Below are 19,910 nucleotides of genomic sequence, written 5' to 3'. Positions count from 1 at the left end.
TACCTCTTTCCACTGACATCCTTAACGATCCTTTCTCAGTGGATGACCATGGCACATTATTGAACTCAGCTGTAAACATACACAATTTGCTTATAGCCTAGGGCTAAACTCCATCATCAATGATATCTTTTACACACATTGTTGGGTTTGAATTGGTACCTCCATGGGTATAAGAACTTTTTTATGAATTTTCATCATGGGTAAGTATTGGCATGAGGTTTTCTTTTAACATAATACCTTCTGTTACAAAGTTACCTTATGCTAACACTGTGGCTCATACTGGAAAGGATTTCCTTTTGGATAATATGAAAAGGTTCATATAAATTCACAAGTAACCTTAATTGGGCCTGGAGCTTTATTTTAGATGATGTTCTGAGCTACAGTTTCATTAATTTCATTTCATACATCTAGAGGTTTTCTGGTGTTTGAGAATGAATTGAGAAAATCGTTATCAGTGTAATAAATTCCCCTTCATCTAAGTTGGTAAATAACAATATTCTTTACTTTGGTATTCAAGGCTCTGCTAAAATCTTCAGTTCTGGATCTCAGACTCAGCAAACATAATTTCTGCCTCATCAACTTCTCTTCCTGTTAAGGCTCTGTGGAGAGTGTGCCAGGAACAGACACAGGAGCTTTTACAGGCAGGAAGACAGATTCTTGCTGACTACAGGGTTCTATTAGCTTTTTCCTCCTGTCAGTAACAGACCAGCAGTCTAAACAGGCCTGGGTTCCAGCTGATATCCTTCTTACAATGCTTTCAAAACCAAGCCTGATGTCCTGATGTCGCCCAGGGACTTCTGTTCCAGCCTGCTGAATTGTGCCCGCCCAGCCTGCAGGACGCCCTTGATCTCAGACACAACACTTCCAGTTGCTTTTTATAAAAGTCTGGATTTCGTCTCCATAGGATCTGTCCAACAAGCCAATAAAGTTAATGATTTTGAACTCTTCATTTTTTTCTCCTACATGTATGGCACTTTTCTTCTGCGATGCTTCCATGTGACAGCTCAGAGTTAGGCTCATTATTGGGTAAGCTCTTTGATACATAGGTAAGAACCATTCATATTTAATAGAATTTGTTCATAAAACTAGAATAGATTGTACATTTGCCTGATTTTTAAATACACTAATATGTATAGATTTAATTTTTTTTACTCAAATTTTCACATTTATTTCAATTTATTACTAAATACGTTATAAAACCAAATCACAGCTACATAAAAAGTATTTAAAATTAATTCAGGTAGAATACAGTCTTAAGTTAGCTGTTTGGGAAGAGGTGTAATGTTTTTTTCATACAGCACATGTTTTTTATATATTAAATAAGCAAACCTGACTAGCAATGGTAAAGCTTTATTTGTTTGGTAAAAATTTGAGTGAATTTGTTAAGGCTAGACACAGCAGGGTCTGAATATCTGAAATATCAGAAATCAAGATTAGATTTGTATTAAACAAAACTCCTGAATTATTTGCAAGATTTGATATGAGCCACAAGACTGCTTGGGAAACAAAGAACTGGAGGAGCTTCCGCTTGCCTCTAATTTTATGCTGACCCTGACAGGTAAGGTTACACTGGAAAGAATTTTGCTAAGGCTTTGACATTTGTTGCTTCTCTTAGCAATTTGAGTTTCTAAGAAATATAGAAATAGCTTCATAAGTTTATGGTCCCTGATTGATTTTTGTGTGCCGCTTTGACTGGCAGTCGTAGTGTGGGTTTGTCTGAGGTAGCAAGTGTATGGCTCATGGCACACCATTCTTTGTTCTCTTTTCCACTCTAAACCTCCTGAGTGTGGCTGTGTCTGTCACTGTGTTCATAGAACCAGGTGTTTGGGATGATTTTGTTTTCACTGAAGGATGGTGGTCAAATTTGCCTTGAAGCCAGTCTCCTCAAAAGAACTCGACTACTTCTTCCTAAATCTGAAAGAGGCATCACATGCCACAGGCTAGCACTATGGGAATCATTAGCACGAACTGACAACAAATTCACTACCCTATGAAATTGGAATAGAGAGAACTTCATCTCAAGAGCAGAAACTTGGCAAATTTTCTCTGTGCAGACACATAACATCAGCAGAGCAGAAGCCACAGATACATAGAAACAGGACATTATATTATATGCTCCATAGTTTTATGGTTCTACCAAGATTTACTAGGTATACAAGGCAATCTTAAACTCCCGACCCCTTCCTGCCCAGCTTCTGTCCCCAGAGATGGTAGGAATGAATTTCTAACCTAGCTAACCACCATTCTGAAGGAAAATTTCTCTAGTAGATTTTTCCACTAGACTTTTCTGTATGTGGTATGTAGAAATCTGTACAATGTTGTGGACATCATGAAAGCTAGCCTTGGCAGATCTGTTGATCTGCTACTCATTGTGTGACATGTATTTATGGTTCTCTTAAAATCAGGCTGTGCTGTGCCTTTTTAGTTAGCTCTCCGTTCTAATGGGGATCTTTTGTTGAAGGTCTTCAGGGAAAATTTAAAACACTGATGGTATTGAATAGCCTTAGGCATAACAATATCTCATGGGTGCTACCGTCAATTTATTCAAACACCAAATAACAAAGTTGGGATTTATTTTAATGCCTTAAAAATTCCATGACAAAAATAGTCTTAACATTTCTTTAAAATTCAACTTACTGTTCCCTAAGAAGATTTACTGAAATATTGTCAGCCACAGAATCCAACTTTTAAACAGCGATTTGTCTTTTTTTTTTTTTTTTTTTTTTTTTTTTTTTTTAATAAGATTGTGGATAATGAGAGCAGCAAATGCAGTTACTTTTTGTTGAGCAAGGTGTTTGGGGATTGCTCTATATTTTCTATAATTGCTTCCTGTTTCTAATGGGGCAGTTTGTATTTGTTTTGATTATTTTTTGTGGGGAGTCATGGGCTATGAAAATAATAATCATTTCCAAGTGTTTTAATTTTCTCACCCACTTTTAAAATCTCTGTCTTTAAAATTATTACTTATCATTTCCTTAGATTTTTTCTTTACTCATAATCACTCATCCTAAATGTTTTTTCCATGTCAGGTACATCCTTAATTTGATTATCACTTTTATTTATATTGAAGGTAACATCCCCTGTGTTTATAGTGAGGCAACAATGTTACTACTAGTAATGCCAATACTATAATAAAACATGTAGGATATTAGTTAAGGAAGGTTTCAGTTTGTTGGTTGGCGATGTAACCTAGAAGGTATGAAGTCTTGGGTTTGTTTCTGAGCATAGTTAACCTCAAGTTGGTGGCACACACCTCTCTTCCCTGCACCACTCGCTCATAGGAGGTGGAGATAGGGTGGTGACTGAGTTCAAGGGCATACTTAGCAACAGAGCAGGCTTGGGGCCACCATAGCTACCAGAGATTGTATCTCAAAAACAAGAGGCAACTACAACAAACAAAAGGCTTTCTGAATTGCTCAGGAGATACAAACCACCTATGTATATTTATTAAGAATGTAATACATACCAGACATATTACAAACAAAACTGTACCTGCATTAATTTACATATCATAACACTCCACAAGGTGGATATTGTTTCTCCTGTGCTACTGACAGAAGACTAGAGAATCAGACAAGCTGTAAGACAGGAGATACTAGTCACACAAAGGTATCAGTTTTTCACCCTGGGACTTTACAATATGAACATTTTGTTCATCATTGTGCAGAGTAACTAAAAAGATATAATCCACTCTGGAAGCCTCTGGGTTTATTGCTAAGTTGAATGTAAAGCTGTCCTGTATCTTTCAAAGGACGCACGTTCTTCATACTGTCCCACCTATTGACTTTCTCCATATTCATCACAGACACAGGGAGGAATGAATATACCGGTACTGTTTTATTTTTTTGCCAATTGCAATGAAATGAGACCCACACATATTTTCCTGGGATGATAGCCTTTTCCTTGACTTCGAGTTTCTCTGAGACATTTTCCCTCATGGAATTTCATTAGATGCTGTCTTTTGTTGCTCTAAGTTGGATAAATGGTGCATTGTGTACCTTGATTAATCATTACCCAAATCTCTATGATAATAAGAAGTAAAAGTCTTCAAGGCCTGAAATTCTTCTCGTTCAATCTCCAGGCCAGGGAATTTTCTACAAGATGAATTTTTACAACAGGGATGAGAGATTTGTACACATTCTTTTGAAACTCTATATGAAAAAGAAAACAATTCTGTGAGAAAGTTACCAACACCAAGGTATTATTTCTTTTCTGTGGGCTTGCTTTCTTGTCTCTGGGGGCTACCTGTTAGAACTCAACAGAATAGATTGTCTCTGCTTGCTGTCTTATTCTGTTTTATTGGCTTTCACTACATTCCAGAAAAAGAAAGTACAATCCACAATACCAAGGATTTCTTTTAAATATTATTTTTGTATGTTATAATGTAAAGATCTTAATATTGATAACCTTTTGAAGTTATTTATAGGATAGCAATGAAGTAGAATATTGATGATACCTATAGAATAGAAAAATAAATTTTACAGTTGTTTAATACCTTAATTCTTCCCTTTGTTTGATGAAAATGAGGGTCTGTTGAGTATGGCTATTCTTTCAGACCTTTAGATTCTCAATACAATTTTTTTTACATAGTTGTGTCTGTGTGCCTGAATGCATATTTGTCAACCAAGTGCCTGCAGTACCCACAGAGGTCATAAGAGAGAATCAGACTGTCTAGAACCTAGAACTGGAGTTACAGGTGTATGAGTTGTCTGGAGTTGGTATTGTGAATGAAAATTAAAGAACCAAGTTTGCTTAATCATTAAGCCATCTTTCCTTTTTAAGATAGTATTATAGAGTCCTGGTTGGCTACAAACTTCCCTTACAGCCAGGAATGATTAACAGTTGCTGCTCCTGCCTCTAGCTCCTCAATGACTGAATTGCAAGCGAATAGTGTTGGTGTGCATATTTATTAAGGGGATTATGCTTATATTTTAACAAATTTGGGAATGGCAAAACTAGAAATCTACTTTATTACTAAGTATGTAGAATCTTAAAAGTTTTCCCCTCATTTAAGTAAATAGTCAATTCTTCCTTTAAAGGTCCTTTCATTGCTGCTCTGTATAGAATAAAATTCTTACCATTTTAATTACATCCATCCATTTTGACAACATTTGTTCACACAGAATTAATTACCTAGTACAGGCCTTATAGAAGTTTGTGGAAATTTAATGCTTTTTATTTTTTTAAGCTCATTAATTTTTATTGTATTAAACATGAACATTTTCATTCAGCTGGTGGTGATTTAAAATTTCATATCACAAAACCAAAAATTTTTCTACACTTTTATACTTACAGAGATATTGTCTTGGTATAACTGTATGCCCAAGGCTTGCAATACTAAACTAATTACAATTAAGCTTAGTTAAAAACAGCCTCCAGGATGAGCAGATTATTTTCTTATGATTTCTCATGAAGTCCTTATTTCACAGGAAGTGAGTTCTCTGATCCACACTTATACTTGAGGAACAATGGGTAAGTTCAGGGAGATTGGACAGGGCTAGAGTTCTGGTCCTCAAAACAATGATGGAAGTTTTAATTGAAAAATTGTCTTTACTGGCATTAAAACCAGTGAACGGTCCCAGCCAGAAGCCTTTGGAAAGGATCTCTGATTAATCAAAATGCTCACATCATAGGGCATCTCATTCCACACTGACTGAGTCTGTCAGTCTGACAAGGATTTAATTTCATAAAAGCTTCCATAAAATGAATAATTTGCAATTCAAAATTGAGTTCACCTTTTCTAATTAGGTGAAATTACAGTTGCATATTATAATTAAAGGTTATGTGACAGACAGGAGTGTTTATTTGGACTATATCAGATTACTTCTCCAGGCTTCTGGATGGTGTAGCTTCTGCAGAGCTGGAGCTTTTAAACCTTCTGAAAAAAATACCCATTTTAGAAGGAGAATGACTACCTCAGTGTGAACTTGATGCAGATGGGATCATCTATATCATGGGGCTGTATTCAATGCGTTTCTATCGTTCTGCCTAAAATTATTAATATCAGGCTATTTCTGTTTTTAATGAGCACATGATGTGTCTCAGAGAATCTATAAAATCTATCACTATGCTTCAAGCTGACTTACAGTGATACAACTTAATAATGGTTTTGCAAATGCCTCAAATCACACATCATAGCTATATCAGAGCACAGAGATGCTGTCTACAAACTACACTGTGAAGCAGGCCCTTCCAGTTTTTCCCCAATGGAAAACTGAGAAAAATTATGAATAAATATTTCAACCAAAATCATGATCTTAGACCTTGGTTTTTCTTTACTTCTCCCTCATTGCAAAGACAGAACAGGGGAGATGAGTTGTGTGAGATTTTGGGTGTGGTGCTACCTGCAGCACCAAGTAAAGATTGCTCTCCTCATGTAAAGTGTGACAATGCCTGCTCTGTGGCTCTGTGGTATGAATTCAGGTTAACCTACGGTGACTCTCCTGCAATGTCGCAGTGATTCTTATGCTCGCAGGAAGCTTTGCTTTATCTCTACTGCAGAGAGGACCTTTGATCCAAACTTTTCCGTCTTCTTCCAAAGTTAACTGTTTAAGATAATTTTTCTTACTTTTTTGCACATGTACTTTGTACTTAGTGAGAAACTAAATTCACTCACCCTAGTCCCTGGTCTTACCATTGTTTTGTCTTTAGTTCATGAAATAGATTTATCTTGGGTTTAGATTCCCACCCCCCCAAAAAAACCCAACAACAACAAAAAGAAAACCCCACAAACCAAAAATCAAAAACTACCAAAATGCACTGCAAATTTTCATGTTAAAATGTATCCAGCTTGATAGTTAAATAAGTTTAATTATCAAAATATACCAACTTACATCCAACTTAGGTTTGGGGAAATAAGTTGGATAGCGCATGTACGTTTTGAAATCTACAGCTCTGCAAACAATGGGCTGTGTGAGATGGAGATGGAATGCACATACATCAGCTTCATATACATCAGCTGCTGTGCACACATCTCACCGTACTTTAATGTAAGGCAGACAAGTAATGAATGTTCCCATTTGTTCCTCAGTTTGTTTTCTTGTAACAAAGTCTGTAACATGTTGCTGTTACAGTGTAACTATCATATCGCTAATCCCTTGAAATGTTTTGGGATGTTTTGTAGCCTGTTCTCATACATGGTTGTCATAACATGCTGTCCCACAGCAATGCACTATTTCCTGTGACACCACATTTCCCTATGATCCAAAAGCCTTTGATATAAAAGAAGAGCTACCTTTTTCTAAATGTGTTTCTTGCCATATTACCAGGAAGACCAGAGGACTGGATTGTTCTGATAATGTGAATTTGGAGGTAATTAGACTATGAAGATACTTTGTCTTTTCTAGTTAAGAGAGCTATATGACATTCCTAAACAAATGATTGTGCAGCGATTGTGTGTACATTGGTTGTTTACCATCACTGGACTCTGTTGTCACCTCTTTATAAGCAGTTATGTGTATCTTACAGGACAGTCCCACTTGATTCTAAAGATTAACTCCTGTTTGAATTATATTGAGTACCATTTTGTCTTACTGTTTTTGCAATCCACAGATGGTACCAACAACTAGTATAGAAATTATCTTATTTTACTCAGACATAGTGACATACGGCAATCTGGGTTTGGGGCACAGACTTTGATTCCCATTATTTTGCAGTTTTAAGTTCATGTTAGTATTACAAAGGCGCATGTGTCCTTATGATTTTCACAAAGTGTTTAGGTTGGGTTTCTGTCTATATAGAGAGGGCACCATCAGCAAATTCTTTGGTCTGAGTTGCCAGGGGGAATAACTCTGGAAACAGAATTCCCAGGGAATCTGTTACCTACCTATCTACTCTGTGTCACTTTTCTGTCACCGTGGCTGGGCAAGTGTAAACAAGGATCAGGAGACGATTGCTGAGGCTGCGTTCTCTGCTGGACATTGAAGTTGCCTGGAGAACACTCTAGTGTGTTATTGGAGCAGAGCTATCAGTTCAGACAGAGCAATTAAAAGGTCACAGGCTCTAAAGTACAGGAAGGGCTACCATGTGAGACAAGACACAGGACTGCAACAGCCCTCACCAATCCAGACAAGGTGGAGATGTGACCACTGCAGGTGATGCAGCAGGAACCAAACACCCATGATTAAAGCTGCCAGGGAACCTTTGCAAAGCCATCTAATTCCTGAACTCTGTTTCTCATTCTTTTTAAAAAGCTTTTTATTGATTCTTTGTGAATTTCACATCATGTACCTCAACCCTGCTCATCTCCCTGTCTTTTCCTATCTGCCCTACTCCTTGCAATCTCCTCCCAAAAGAAAATGAAATCGTTTTCAAAGCTGCAGTGTGTCACTCTGTGTCCCACAGTATTCCCTTCAGTCCACACTTCTTTACTTACAAATGTTCATTGCAATGAGTCCTTGGCCTTGATTGAAGCCTCTGGCTTCTGCTACAGTATCAATACTGGATCCTCAGCAGGACTTCTCTCAGATACCCTGTTGTTGCCCTGTTATGGAGATACTCCAGCTTTCAATCTGTAGGACAAACTCCTTCATGTGCTCCAGCCCTTCATAGATAGGGTAGATGTTGCAGTGTGCCAACTCATAGCCCTGGACCTGAGTCTGGGTGGTAGCTGAGTTGGTGAGCCTGCCAGCTCTCCTGTACCTGACCACCAGGGCAAATACCCTAGCACTGTCCTGGCTAGCTCAACCAAGGATGCAGCAGGCAAGGTGCAGAACCAACTCCTCTGCTCTCATGCCCTTAGGACCAGTTTACCCACACTCATATATGCCAGCAAGGCCACCTCTTTTATACTGCCTAGGCAAGGTGTAGAGTCAGCTCTCCCAAGTGCTGCAGCCAGTGAGGGAAGGGCCAGCTTTACCACTGTCATAGACTCTGGGCCATTCTGTTTGCCACATGTGGAGAAGGGTAAAGTGTGTTGGGGATGGGGTAGGAAGAATACCCTATCCCAGCTCAGGCCAACACATGGCTGACATGCAAGTAACATTATATGGACTTAGTAGGTTACATTTAGGAATATATATATATATATATATATATATATATATATATATATATATATATATATAGTGGGGTGTGTAATAATAATTAATAAAAAGGAGGCCATGAATTTTAAAAAAAAAGACAGGAAAGATGTGTGGGAGGGTTTGAAGGTAGAAAAAGGAAAGTGAAATTATATTACAATCTCAAAAGAAGAAGCAAAATAAAGACAAAACAAAAGAAAAAAATACAAAATATCCCCAGCAACAACAGAAGTACTAGAGACAACTCAGGTGTAAAGGCTATGCCTGGCACATACAGGGCCCTAGACTTGCTCCCCAGTGACAAACAAAAGGACTTACTTGAAATAAACAACATTTGCTTGCTGTGGATGGGTCTGTACTGTCTGCATTTTGACATTTTGATGTTAATATTTGCTCTCCTGGAAGGGGCACATACTCAGGTAACTTCTTGTGAACCATCACTGAGCTAGTAGGAGGGATTTCTGGGCTGGACAGGGGAAGAGTGGAGGAGGAGGAGGAGGAGGAGGAGGAGGAGGAGGAGGAGGAGGAGGAGGAGGAGGAGGAGGAGGAGGAGGAGGAGGAGGGAGGAGGAGGAGGGAGGAGGAAGAAGAGGAGGAGATAGGGTCCGGTCCTGTGGACAGAGTTGAGCGCATGAAAAGGTAAAGTAGTAGAGTTTCTTGGTATGGTTGTTGGTCCTTCCACCGGAGGATTAGATTTAATAAGGTTTACAAGATTAGGTTTTAGTTGTTTCGCCCAGAGATTGAGTTACCATTGTTCCTAAACTGTGTGGTGTTTTTCTTTTTGACTTGAGTTCGAGAGAGAAAGGTGTGGCAGCAGCAAACCTGGGTTTGCGTGTGGTGCCCCTCAAAAGCCGTGGGGGTTTGAAGCATGGAAATGACGTGGTAGTGACCCACCATTGACCCTTAGAGAGACCTGGTTGGTGAGATTATGAAACTCTGGAGCTGCAGTGCATGGGAACTTGGTTGGCAGCGGTGCCCGGAACCGCCCCCCCTCACCCTGCCCTCAGTAGTGGCGGAACTGCCAATGTTTTCTAATACCTCCCGCAACATTCGCTTGCTTTACCAAATTTATAAATTTGGATCCGTTAATAACATAGCTATTATATGTAAACAAATTTATTTGCATTTTATCATCCTAGAAGATCTAATGCTGTAATTCCAACAACTAATTATTTAGCACATTAAGTCGGTGTCTTAGAAAATATATTTATGAAATTAAAAACTGAATTTATATGGAGTTTTTAATTCTCAAGATGAACTAATTTCTGAATTTGTATTTCTTTACATTATGAAACTTCTTCCCTTGTGGGATACCTGCTTCTGCAGGAATCACCCAACCGTCCAGCCCTATGAAGAGATATTTCCGTCACTGCAGACCTTTCTGCACATTCCATTATACAGTATCTGAAATGTGAAACAGGATATGCTAATTGTATTTGCTAATTTCATTGTGACGAACACGCATGATATATAAAATTGTAAGAAGGAAAATGGAGGCTCAGGTCGTCTTCGAAAAACAGGAAGTTGAAGAATACAGTGGTTCATAAGGATGGAGAGAGCACTAAGTTCACACTGGCTTGCTTTCTGATTGGAAATCACAAAGAACACACAGGCATTTGCCGAACAGTTGCTCTATAGAAAGGCTTCCACACTTGCCCTCCAGGAATTTGCCATTTAAGGTAGGGAAGGTCAATAATGTAACTTAAAGACTAAGATAGACAGCTGGCAAGAATGTATCAAGTGATACAATAGCTGAACCTGAGTAGAATCTCCTCAGGTGCAAGTCTCTGGTTCCCAAGTTTATCTTCTGAGGAACGTCACAGGCAGGAAGTGTTCCTGAGAGCAGTGGAGGACAAGGGAGAGTTGACTAAGTGCTTGGGGTCCTCAGGGGAGGGGGTGTGTCCTCCTGAGTTCTCTTCAGTGTCTTCATCCTGTGGTCATCTTCCTCCCTACTCTCAAGTTCTGGCTTGTTATCCTTTTTCCTTACCAACATCATTTGAAAAGAAAACCCTCCGATTCTTGAATGGTCATACTTTGCTGAAGGTACCCTACTCTGAAGGCCTCCATACACCATCACTCTTTTCTGCTGCCATGGTGAATTGTCTAAAGCAGAAGTCTGATCAAGTATTTCTTCTGCCTCATGGCCCTCTAAGGATGGTTAACATCTAAAACACAGCAGCTACCTACAGGACTTGGATTTAAGAGCAGGACCTGTTTTTCTGTTTGCTTCCCATTTACCATTTTATGTGGTGCCCTTTCAGACTAGATCTAACTAGAGTTTTCACATCAGCTTACCCTTTGTGTGCAATGAACATGTCCATGCTGGGCTTGCCAGGAACTCCTGTTATATATCTTTAGTTAGCGCAACCCTTCTTGCCATCATTTCAGGGGCCTTCCTCATCCAGTACTCTGTAAAACTGTGCTTGTTTCCCTTGGGCTGGGATAGAGGACCCAAGACCATATGTTTTTTGCTCATCTTATTTAATTCTGCCTCATACACAGCTTACATTTAGCTTTTAAAAAATTTCATATTTGTGTGTGTGTGTGTGTGTGTGTGTGCGTGTGTGTGTGTGTGTAGCAGAGCTAGTGGATGGAGACTCAGTGGACAAATGCTGACCATGAACTTATTCTTACCCCACATGGATTCTAAAGATCAAACTCAAATGGTCAGGTTTTCTGCCCTCACCTACTAAGCCATTTTGCTGGCCTTAAGAAAATGGTTAAAGCTTTGGTGAATTCCAATATATCCTTTCCGTTCCTTTTTCTATTGCAGTAATGAGCATTGCCTCTGAAGGGAATCTTGCTGCACAAATTATATATTACAATCTTTGTACTATGGGTGGTGAGGACACTCATTGACCTTGACTGTTCCTATTCTTTGAACTGCCTCCCCCTCTTTTTTTTTTTTTACCTCTGCTTGTTTCCTTGAACACATTTTCACCCTTGTCCCTCCTGTCCCTGTAGGGAGAATGACAAACCTAGTCTTGAGTCATCCTCCCTGTTCTGGTGTCGAGGAGACTATTACTAATGCCTTAGTACAATCAGCACAGAAGTCTGGTAATTGTTTCTTATGAGTATGAGAAATCTGTGCTCTCTGTAGGCATACTATCAAATCCAGATTTGTGCTCAATTAATCTTTATTGAAAATACTATTTGCTGGATCTATGTGATTTATTTGAAAATAGAAAAGGACCTCTTTTATTTGACCCTTATTTTTGACTCTAGTTCTACCTTTAATAAGAATGGACTGAAGTCAGGAGTTAAAATCCTGGCTGTGACTCAGACTTTCTCCTGCTTCTTTTCATTCTTGTTGCTTTCAGCTGGTCTAACTCAGCTTTGCAAACAGAGCAGAGGCAAACACACAGCATCTCTCCAAGGAGCTTTAGCTACACACACAAATGAAACCAAGGTTAGAATAAAACCTGTAACTTTCTCAAACCCCATATGTCCTCCACACTGTCTGTGGTCTTTGGATGCAACAGTCAGGACTGCAGTAGCAGTGGATAACCTCTTCACACTTGCTTAGGTTTTCAGATCATCACCAAGAACAACAAGCAGAATATACATCTCCACTCAATTACAAAAGACTGCCTCATCTCCTCAGTGTATCCTGAGTCACAACTGTGCACACATCAACCAGGCCGCAGTTGTGCAGGTCCCTATGGTTTTTATTGTAAAAGTTGCCACTTTGTCCTGCAGTGAGTTTTTGCCACATGTAAGTAACTTTGAGTTTTTGTCGCTCTAGCAAACTAAGAATGATGGGATTTTCTTGTTCCCACTGAAACTGTGTTCCTTTATTTTCACAAGATTACAGTTAGAAAGAGATAGTCCTAAGAAGACCACTAAGCATATGACAAATCATGAAAATAGCGGACCGACATCTAGAAAGGAGAGCTTAGCCAAAAGTTTCGATAAAGAGAAGGCTATTGAAAGGAATTATAGGATCGTAAAGCCATTTAAATCTAGAATTTGCTCACTGAATATTTTGATAAGACTCTACGCCCTTATCCTCCAGGAGCAGTTATTCTCCTGTCGCCTACTTTGTATTGAAAACATTTCTCATTTCCTATGTACTGTGGAAACCAACATTGTCTCTTTCCTCGGCACACAAAACAATTGGAAGCTTGGGGGAAATATTATCAGTCCTTTTCCATTATTCTGCTCAGAGCATAACTTGGAAGCAAATGGCCAATTCTGTGTGCTGAATATCAGACTATTCTCTAAGACAGCATTGGGGGTTACTCAGTTATTTCTCTGTATGCCAGACCTCATCTAATTCTCAGGCATCCTGGAAAGAAAACGTGTCTGTTCTATGTACCAGTGAAAATCAGAGGTACAGAATAATAAGCTAATTACCCAAGACCTCAGAGGGGGCGAAGTGCTGAATTTCCATACGCAGAGAGGCTCCTGAGGACCTAGGTGGTTGCCTTGTTCCGAGTTCCATAGGCAGCGGGAAGTTGGACAAGCTCTTCCTTGGCCTGCCCATGGGGTTATTAGATTGACTTGTCACTCAAGACAAAGAGGAAAGAAAAACAATGATCAAAATAATTGTACAAAAAAATTAAATTAGAAAAAGAGAAAAAAATATAGCCCTAGATGTGCCCTCCTGGGACACAAACCTGACCTACTTGAAAAGCAGCATTGGAAAGAGAGAGAGAGAGAGAGAGAGAGAGAGAGAGAGAGAGAGAGAGAGAGAGAGCACACCAGGAATCACCTACTTCTAACAACTTGGCATCATAATCTACCATGTCTTACCTTGTCCAATCATGTATGCACACACACACACACACACACACACACACTCATGTACACAGTTACACTCTCATACATACACTGGCATACACATGGACACATGTACAACTACACAAGTGAGCTCTCTATCTGTCTCTCTGTAGCTGTCTGTCTGTCTGTCTCTCTCTGCTTCTTTCTCTCTGTGGCTCTGTCTCTATTTGTCTCTCTGTTTCTGTGGCTCTCTGTCTTTATCTGTCTCTGTCTGTCTTTCTGTCTCTGTGTCTCTCTCTGTGTCTCTGTCTCTGTCTCTGTCTCTCTCTTTCTCTCTCTCTCTCTCCTCTCTCTCTCTCTCTGTGACATGCTCTCACTATACTTCCTGAATCCCTCCTCCCCCACATCTTTAACCTTCCAGCATTTAGGTTTGTAATTGTTGTCCTGGGAGTGAATGTGTTTAACAAGACTACCATAAGGAAGAAGGAAATTCTGACAAAACAACTACCAGCACTGATGATTGTCCTGCAAATTAGTAACTAGTTTCAGGGGACCACTTCTTTGTTAGTCAAACAGAGGCTCATCATTTCTCTACTGTTTTTCTCACCCACATTCTTGCTTCCCCTCCTCCTTCCTCTTCTTCTCCAAGGCCCTCTTTCTCTCTCTCTCCCTCCCTCCCTGCTTTCCACCCCTTCTCTCTCCTTTCCTTTCTTGCCTTCTCAGCTCCCTGCTGGAGCAGCTGTCCTCAAAGCCTTTGAAGCCTTCCTGTTATCTCTGGCAGCAGCTCACAGACTCATAGGCTGCAGCTGTAAGCCCTCCATCCCTTGCTCCTGGCCTTTGTCCTGCAATATGGCTACCCTGGATGCCACTCTGTAGCCTCCCAATTCAAGAATCTGGGGATTCTCGCAGGAAATAGGCTGCAGCCATAGCTAAGAGACTGAAGATCATAGAGTGAACCCCATTCATTGTAGCTGCCCCTCCTTTTTGCCAGGGGGGTTGAAATGAATTTCTGCTTCTCCTACTTTTCTCTCAGCAAGCTGGAGAGCACCTGGCAGTGTCTTCATGGAAGTACTTATCATTGAAAATCAGAGGGACTCGAAAATGTCCTGATTTCACTGCACCTCGAATCTAAAGAAGCATATTTTCTAAAGTCCATGATGTGTGTTAAATGTTTTTCAACTGCCCTGTAAGACTGAGTTGAATAGGGAGATGTGAAAAGCCATAAATAATACTCCCTTTCAGACTAATTCAATAGTGCTTTACGTCTACTTTCTCCTCTTGAGAAAATATTCTTTATGTAGAGTAAATAGAAGTATGTTAACTTTGAACTCTGGACAAACTACTTGGTAAGAATGGACTGAGTCTGCAGCACTGCACCTCAGACCAGGATGTACTTACTCTACTGTGGCCCATGGTGTCCTAGGCGTGACTCTCAGTAGGTTCCAGATGCACTGGAGGGAGAGCGTCATGCACGCCCCCAGTTCTACACAAGAGTAGGGAGTTCCTGGGGAGAAAACTGCAATTTTAAGCAAACCATGGTTTTGCTGCATAAACATGAAGACTTCAGTACCCAAAGCTTTTGTTCCATGCTGCTGGCACAAAAGATCTTTATCGGGCGTTCTCATTTGCTGTTATTCTGTGAGGAAAGCCATGCTACACTTAGTCCCATTTGCTTACCCACCATGCAGCCACCTGCAGACTGATTATTTCCTTTTAAAGCAGGACTGCACTCTCCACTTGCCTCCCTCCTCCAGACAGCCTCAGCACAAAAGCAGGCAGCACAATGATGCTTTGTTGAGAATAGATCCCATTAGCAACAACAACAACTCAGATTTGTATATTGCCTTATCACACGCTGCAAAGCCAGTCCAGGCATTTTAGAAAATGCAAACCATTTCCTTTCAAGCCTCCAAGACCCTTATTAAACAGCTACTACAAAAAAAAACTAACTTGAACATGTGAGTTGATACAGAGGAACACTATGTTCTTATTCTAAAGGAAGGAAGGGCATCTTCTAGTTGTACTGCATGGTGCTGTAACAGTTAATCATGGTATTCTTGGGTCTAAGGGGTCAGGCACCCACATGTAAACAAGCCTGCCCAGATGGGAAGTCCCCTGAGCCTTTATTCAATTACTTTGCTTTGCTCAGCATTTCTTTAGCAGGATGAGGAAGAGCTTGAATTTTCTGCAGCTGATAGGCAGTGGTGTTATTTTCTAGACCAAACTTAAGGAAGAAATCTGAACTTTATTCAATATTTGATTTTTTAAAAATCCCATTGAAAGTTACTACTTTTTAAAAAGTTGGTTTGGGGGACTGGAGACATGGTCTGGTGACTAAGAGCACTGACTGCTCTTGTAGAGGACCCAAGTATGTTTCCTAGCACCCACATGACAGCTCCCAACTGTCTGCAATTCCAGTTCCTGAAATTTCAGTTCCTGACATTGTCTTCTGGCCTCCTTGGGCAATAGACATAGAAATTGTACTCATACATGCATACAGATAAAACACCCATATACATTAAATAATTAAGTAAATGATAGATAAATAAATAAATAAATAAATAACCCCCTTTTCCTTTTCAGTCCTAAGATTGATCTTCTGCACTGTCACCAGCCAATATATTTTTACTAAGGAATTAGTCCTCTGTCTTCCTGCATCCATGTAGAAGCATAGACACACACACACACACACACACACACACACACACACACACACCTCTGCTTTTTTTCTGTGAGTGTGTGATGAATACTAAATACTATTCAAGGACATTAGTTTCTCATCTCGGTCTATTGTTTAGTGAGCAAGTTTGTCATACAGGCCATCTTCATCATTATAAAAATATGACATATTTTCCCTACATTAAGTAAAACATAAATTACAATAAACTTTTTTCTCTTTACAAGAGCACTTCAGAAAACATAAGTGTTTTCTCTACATAGCAAAAATCTATTCTACATCTAGAATCTTCAAGTCTATTTTTTATGTTATTTTTTTTCTGAATGAATATGTATGTGGGAAGTAGGAGCACAGGGGTGGAAGCCAGAGGACAACTTGTGGGAATCAGTTCTCTCCTTCTCCTATGTGAGTCCTGGACTTTGGATTCAGAGCTTCATGGCAGGCAACTTCACTTGGTAAAAGCCTCTTGCTGACTCTCTCCGTGGCCCTCCCCACCACTTCTGAATGTGCACTCCTAGTGAAAATCTCTTCAGCTTCGCATTTTCTGCTGCTGCTGAGTATCAATGACCCAAAGCAATCTCTGTGTTGACAGAAAGCCTGGCTATGTTCTATTTCTGCTTATTGCTACTGTAATTGTTGCTCATCACAGGGGACCACCTTTTCCTTGAAATAAGAACTGTTCCTATCTTGTAAACTCCTTTATATTTAACTCTCTACTGCTATTCCCTCTCATTTCCAATTTGCCTTATTGCATCATGTCAGGGCACAGTAGAATATGAATTTAATTAGGACGTTACATTCTGAATAACCAATAAAGGTAAAGACAGGAACATAGAGGTAGAAAGAAAAGAAGAAAAGTTACTTGTAAACAATTGTTAAAAGATGTATATTTTTAGATTTTATTTGTGTGTGTGTGTGTGTGTGTGTGTGTGTGTTTGTGTGTGTGTGTGTGTGTGTGTGTGTGTGTGTGTGCGTGTGTACGTGTGAGCATCTGGGTAGGGGTATACACCTGTTAGTCCAATACCCAAAAAGTCCAGAAGACAGTGATGGGTCCCTCAGAGCTGGGGTTATAGGCAATTGTGAGCCACCTGATGTGGGTGCTGGAAACCAAGTTAGGGTTCTCTGAAAGAACAGGCAATGCTCTTAACTGCTAAGACATCTTTCCAGCCTCAAGGGAGCATTTCTCTTGTTTCTCTTGAAAACTTGTGGATAAGGGAATGTCTCGATGAATCCAGAACGTAGATATAGAAATCAAAATGATGTGTCTTAACCCATTGGACGCAGCTAGGAGAACAACCTTGTCATGTGCACACATTGCTCTCCCTACAGTCCAGACCAGGAAGATGATCCCCCTCCACTTGCATCTATTCCTAGATTCCTTCCACATCAAGGGCACGAGTATGCTGCACTTACTGTGCTAACTCAATGAATACATTTACTATGCTCACAGTCTTCTCTGAAGATAGCATTCAGAACACATTAGTGCTGACAGAAATCTATTATGGTCTAAGTCTGTTTCTACATCATAAGTCAGAGCTTTGATTTAGAGTGTTTAAGGCCTCACTCAGCCTGGTATATGATTCAGCATCTAATTGAAAAGGCCTCTGTTGGACTGTCATTGTTTCTTCCATATGTTTTATCTCTTGCCAAATTCCAAGATTTTGATGATGGAGTAACTTACGCTTGCAGTACCACGTCTTCACCTGATTGCATATATAATTCAGGATTGGCAAAATATTAAATACTCATATATAGTGAGAAAATGTGTATGTTTTCTCATAAAGCAGTTTATAAATGTCTTGCATGCAGCAAAAATAACAGAGAAAATAGAAGGAAAAATAAAAACAAATTCATGCTGAGGTCAAAGCTCTGAGACAAGGGAGGAGGGTACTCAACCTGGAACAGGATGAAAAGGGAAAGCTGAAAGCAGGGGAACAGGGTGTTGTTGGCTGCATCTGGGCCAAGCCTCTGCAGCCGGCTCTGTGGGAAAGCCCAAATCAGCAGCCCCATGAACCTAAATTAAACACTTTGCTAATTTGCAATTCTCTTCTTTTTATCTAATTTTACTTGGGTATTAAGGAAATCAGATATGCTCAAACCTTTAGCCAAATCACTGAGTAGCTGTGTTATAACAAAACGGTGGTTGTCTTCTGCACTAACTGCAACCCATTAATAGGAATTAGAGTGAGCTGAGACCTCAGGGAGATTATTAAACATCCAAATTTCTGACAGTTGTAGCAAGGATTTGGCTTCAGATACATTTTGGAGATATGAGGAAAAGAGGCCACTTTTAACACCAAATTAACTTTATTAATCACCCCCAAGAGGAAGAAGGAAAATGAATCTGATAAAAGATATTAAAAAACGATTGATTTGTCATTTTGTGGAATTTATTTTTACTCATGTTGGATTTCCACAAAACAAACAAAAACAAACAAACAAACAAACAAACAAACCAAGGCAGTTCAGAGGTGCTTGCAATTTGGAAATATATATTTTCCCCCCTAAGGGTTGTTGGCACTCAGTTTACTACTATTGATTTGATACTGCAAAGATAGGAGGCAAAGTCATCAGTAGTATAAATTCTAAAGCCCAGAGTCAATCATAACTTGCACATGTTGAACAGCACAGTGGTATTGTCTGTTTTACACTGCTTTATTTTATTTTTCAGCACTACTCACAGAGCTGAAGCGTGCACTTGCCTCTTCAGCATCTCCTTTCATTTGTAAGCAGCTCCATAAATCTTTCTTGGCTTCTAGGGACATAAAGACTTCTATGATGAAGTGGCCAGCATGGTGGCTTAATAAGCTGAAAGCTGTGGGCCTCCCATGGTCCCCCCCAGCATTCTAGGGACCGCTGTCTTACTCCTGGCAAAGGAGCCATGATTTTTGAATTCCAGCCAGAGTAATTAGCACAATTTAGGATCTCAGTACACAAAGCAGGATGGTCAGCACTGGCAAAGATGTCTACTGAGTGTTTTCTGAGTGGTAAAAAGAATAGGGAAACGGCCAGCTACAGCAAGTCTTTGTGGCTCTGTTGAAAGTGACACACTAGGAGTATCACTGCTTCCAGGAAGGATGAATACATAAACACTCCATAGCATGAGATAATGTCTTTGTTACCCTTTCTCAAATGCCTTAAGAAGAAGTAAAGAAGAACTGAGTGAGCCTGCCCCTCATATTCCCTAGAGATCATCTATCATAGATAGCTGCATTCCCTAGAAATAGCAATACACATACAAGTAACAGGAACTTCCAGGCAGCTGTCCAGATTGACACACTCTACAAATGCATTTATGAAACTGTCCTAAGGTAGGCTTCCCAACAGAGCCAGTTTGGCTGCATTTCCACATTCTCACTGCCAACTTACAACAAAGGTTTTATTGTCTATGTTTTTGGAAACTGGGGGACTCTGGTGAAAACCTTTGAAATTCCTCAGGTGCCTCGACTCATGTTTCATATCCAAACACAGTGTTTTGAATTAGTGGAATAT

At 39.8% G+C, this 19,910-nt stretch overlaps 1 long non-coding RNA gene across 2 annotated transcripts in view; it reads left to right on the top strand.

The window, feature by feature from the left end:
* The first annotated feature begins 825 nt into the window (after positions 1-825).
* The window catches only part of LOC143442164 (uncharacterized), a 79,457-nt gene continuing 60,372 nt past the window's right edge, over positions 826-19,910 (top strand). For both annotated transcript variants that reach the window (XR_013110185.1, XR_013110184.1), the window contains exon 1: positions 826-1,046. This is a non-coding gene — a long non-coding RNA (uncharacterized LOC143442164). The remainder of the gene's footprint in view (positions 1,047-19,910) is intronic.

The sequence above is a fragment of the Arvicanthis niloticus genome, chromosome 4 (assembly GCF_011762505.2).
Source record: "Arvicanthis niloticus isolate mArvNil1 chromosome 4, mArvNil1.pat.X, whole genome shotgun sequence".
NCBI classification, from domain to species: domain Eukaryota; kingdom Metazoa; phylum Chordata; class Mammalia; order Rodentia; family Muridae; genus Arvicanthis; species Arvicanthis niloticus.
This window is presented reverse-complemented; position numbering and strand designations above follow the sequence as displayed.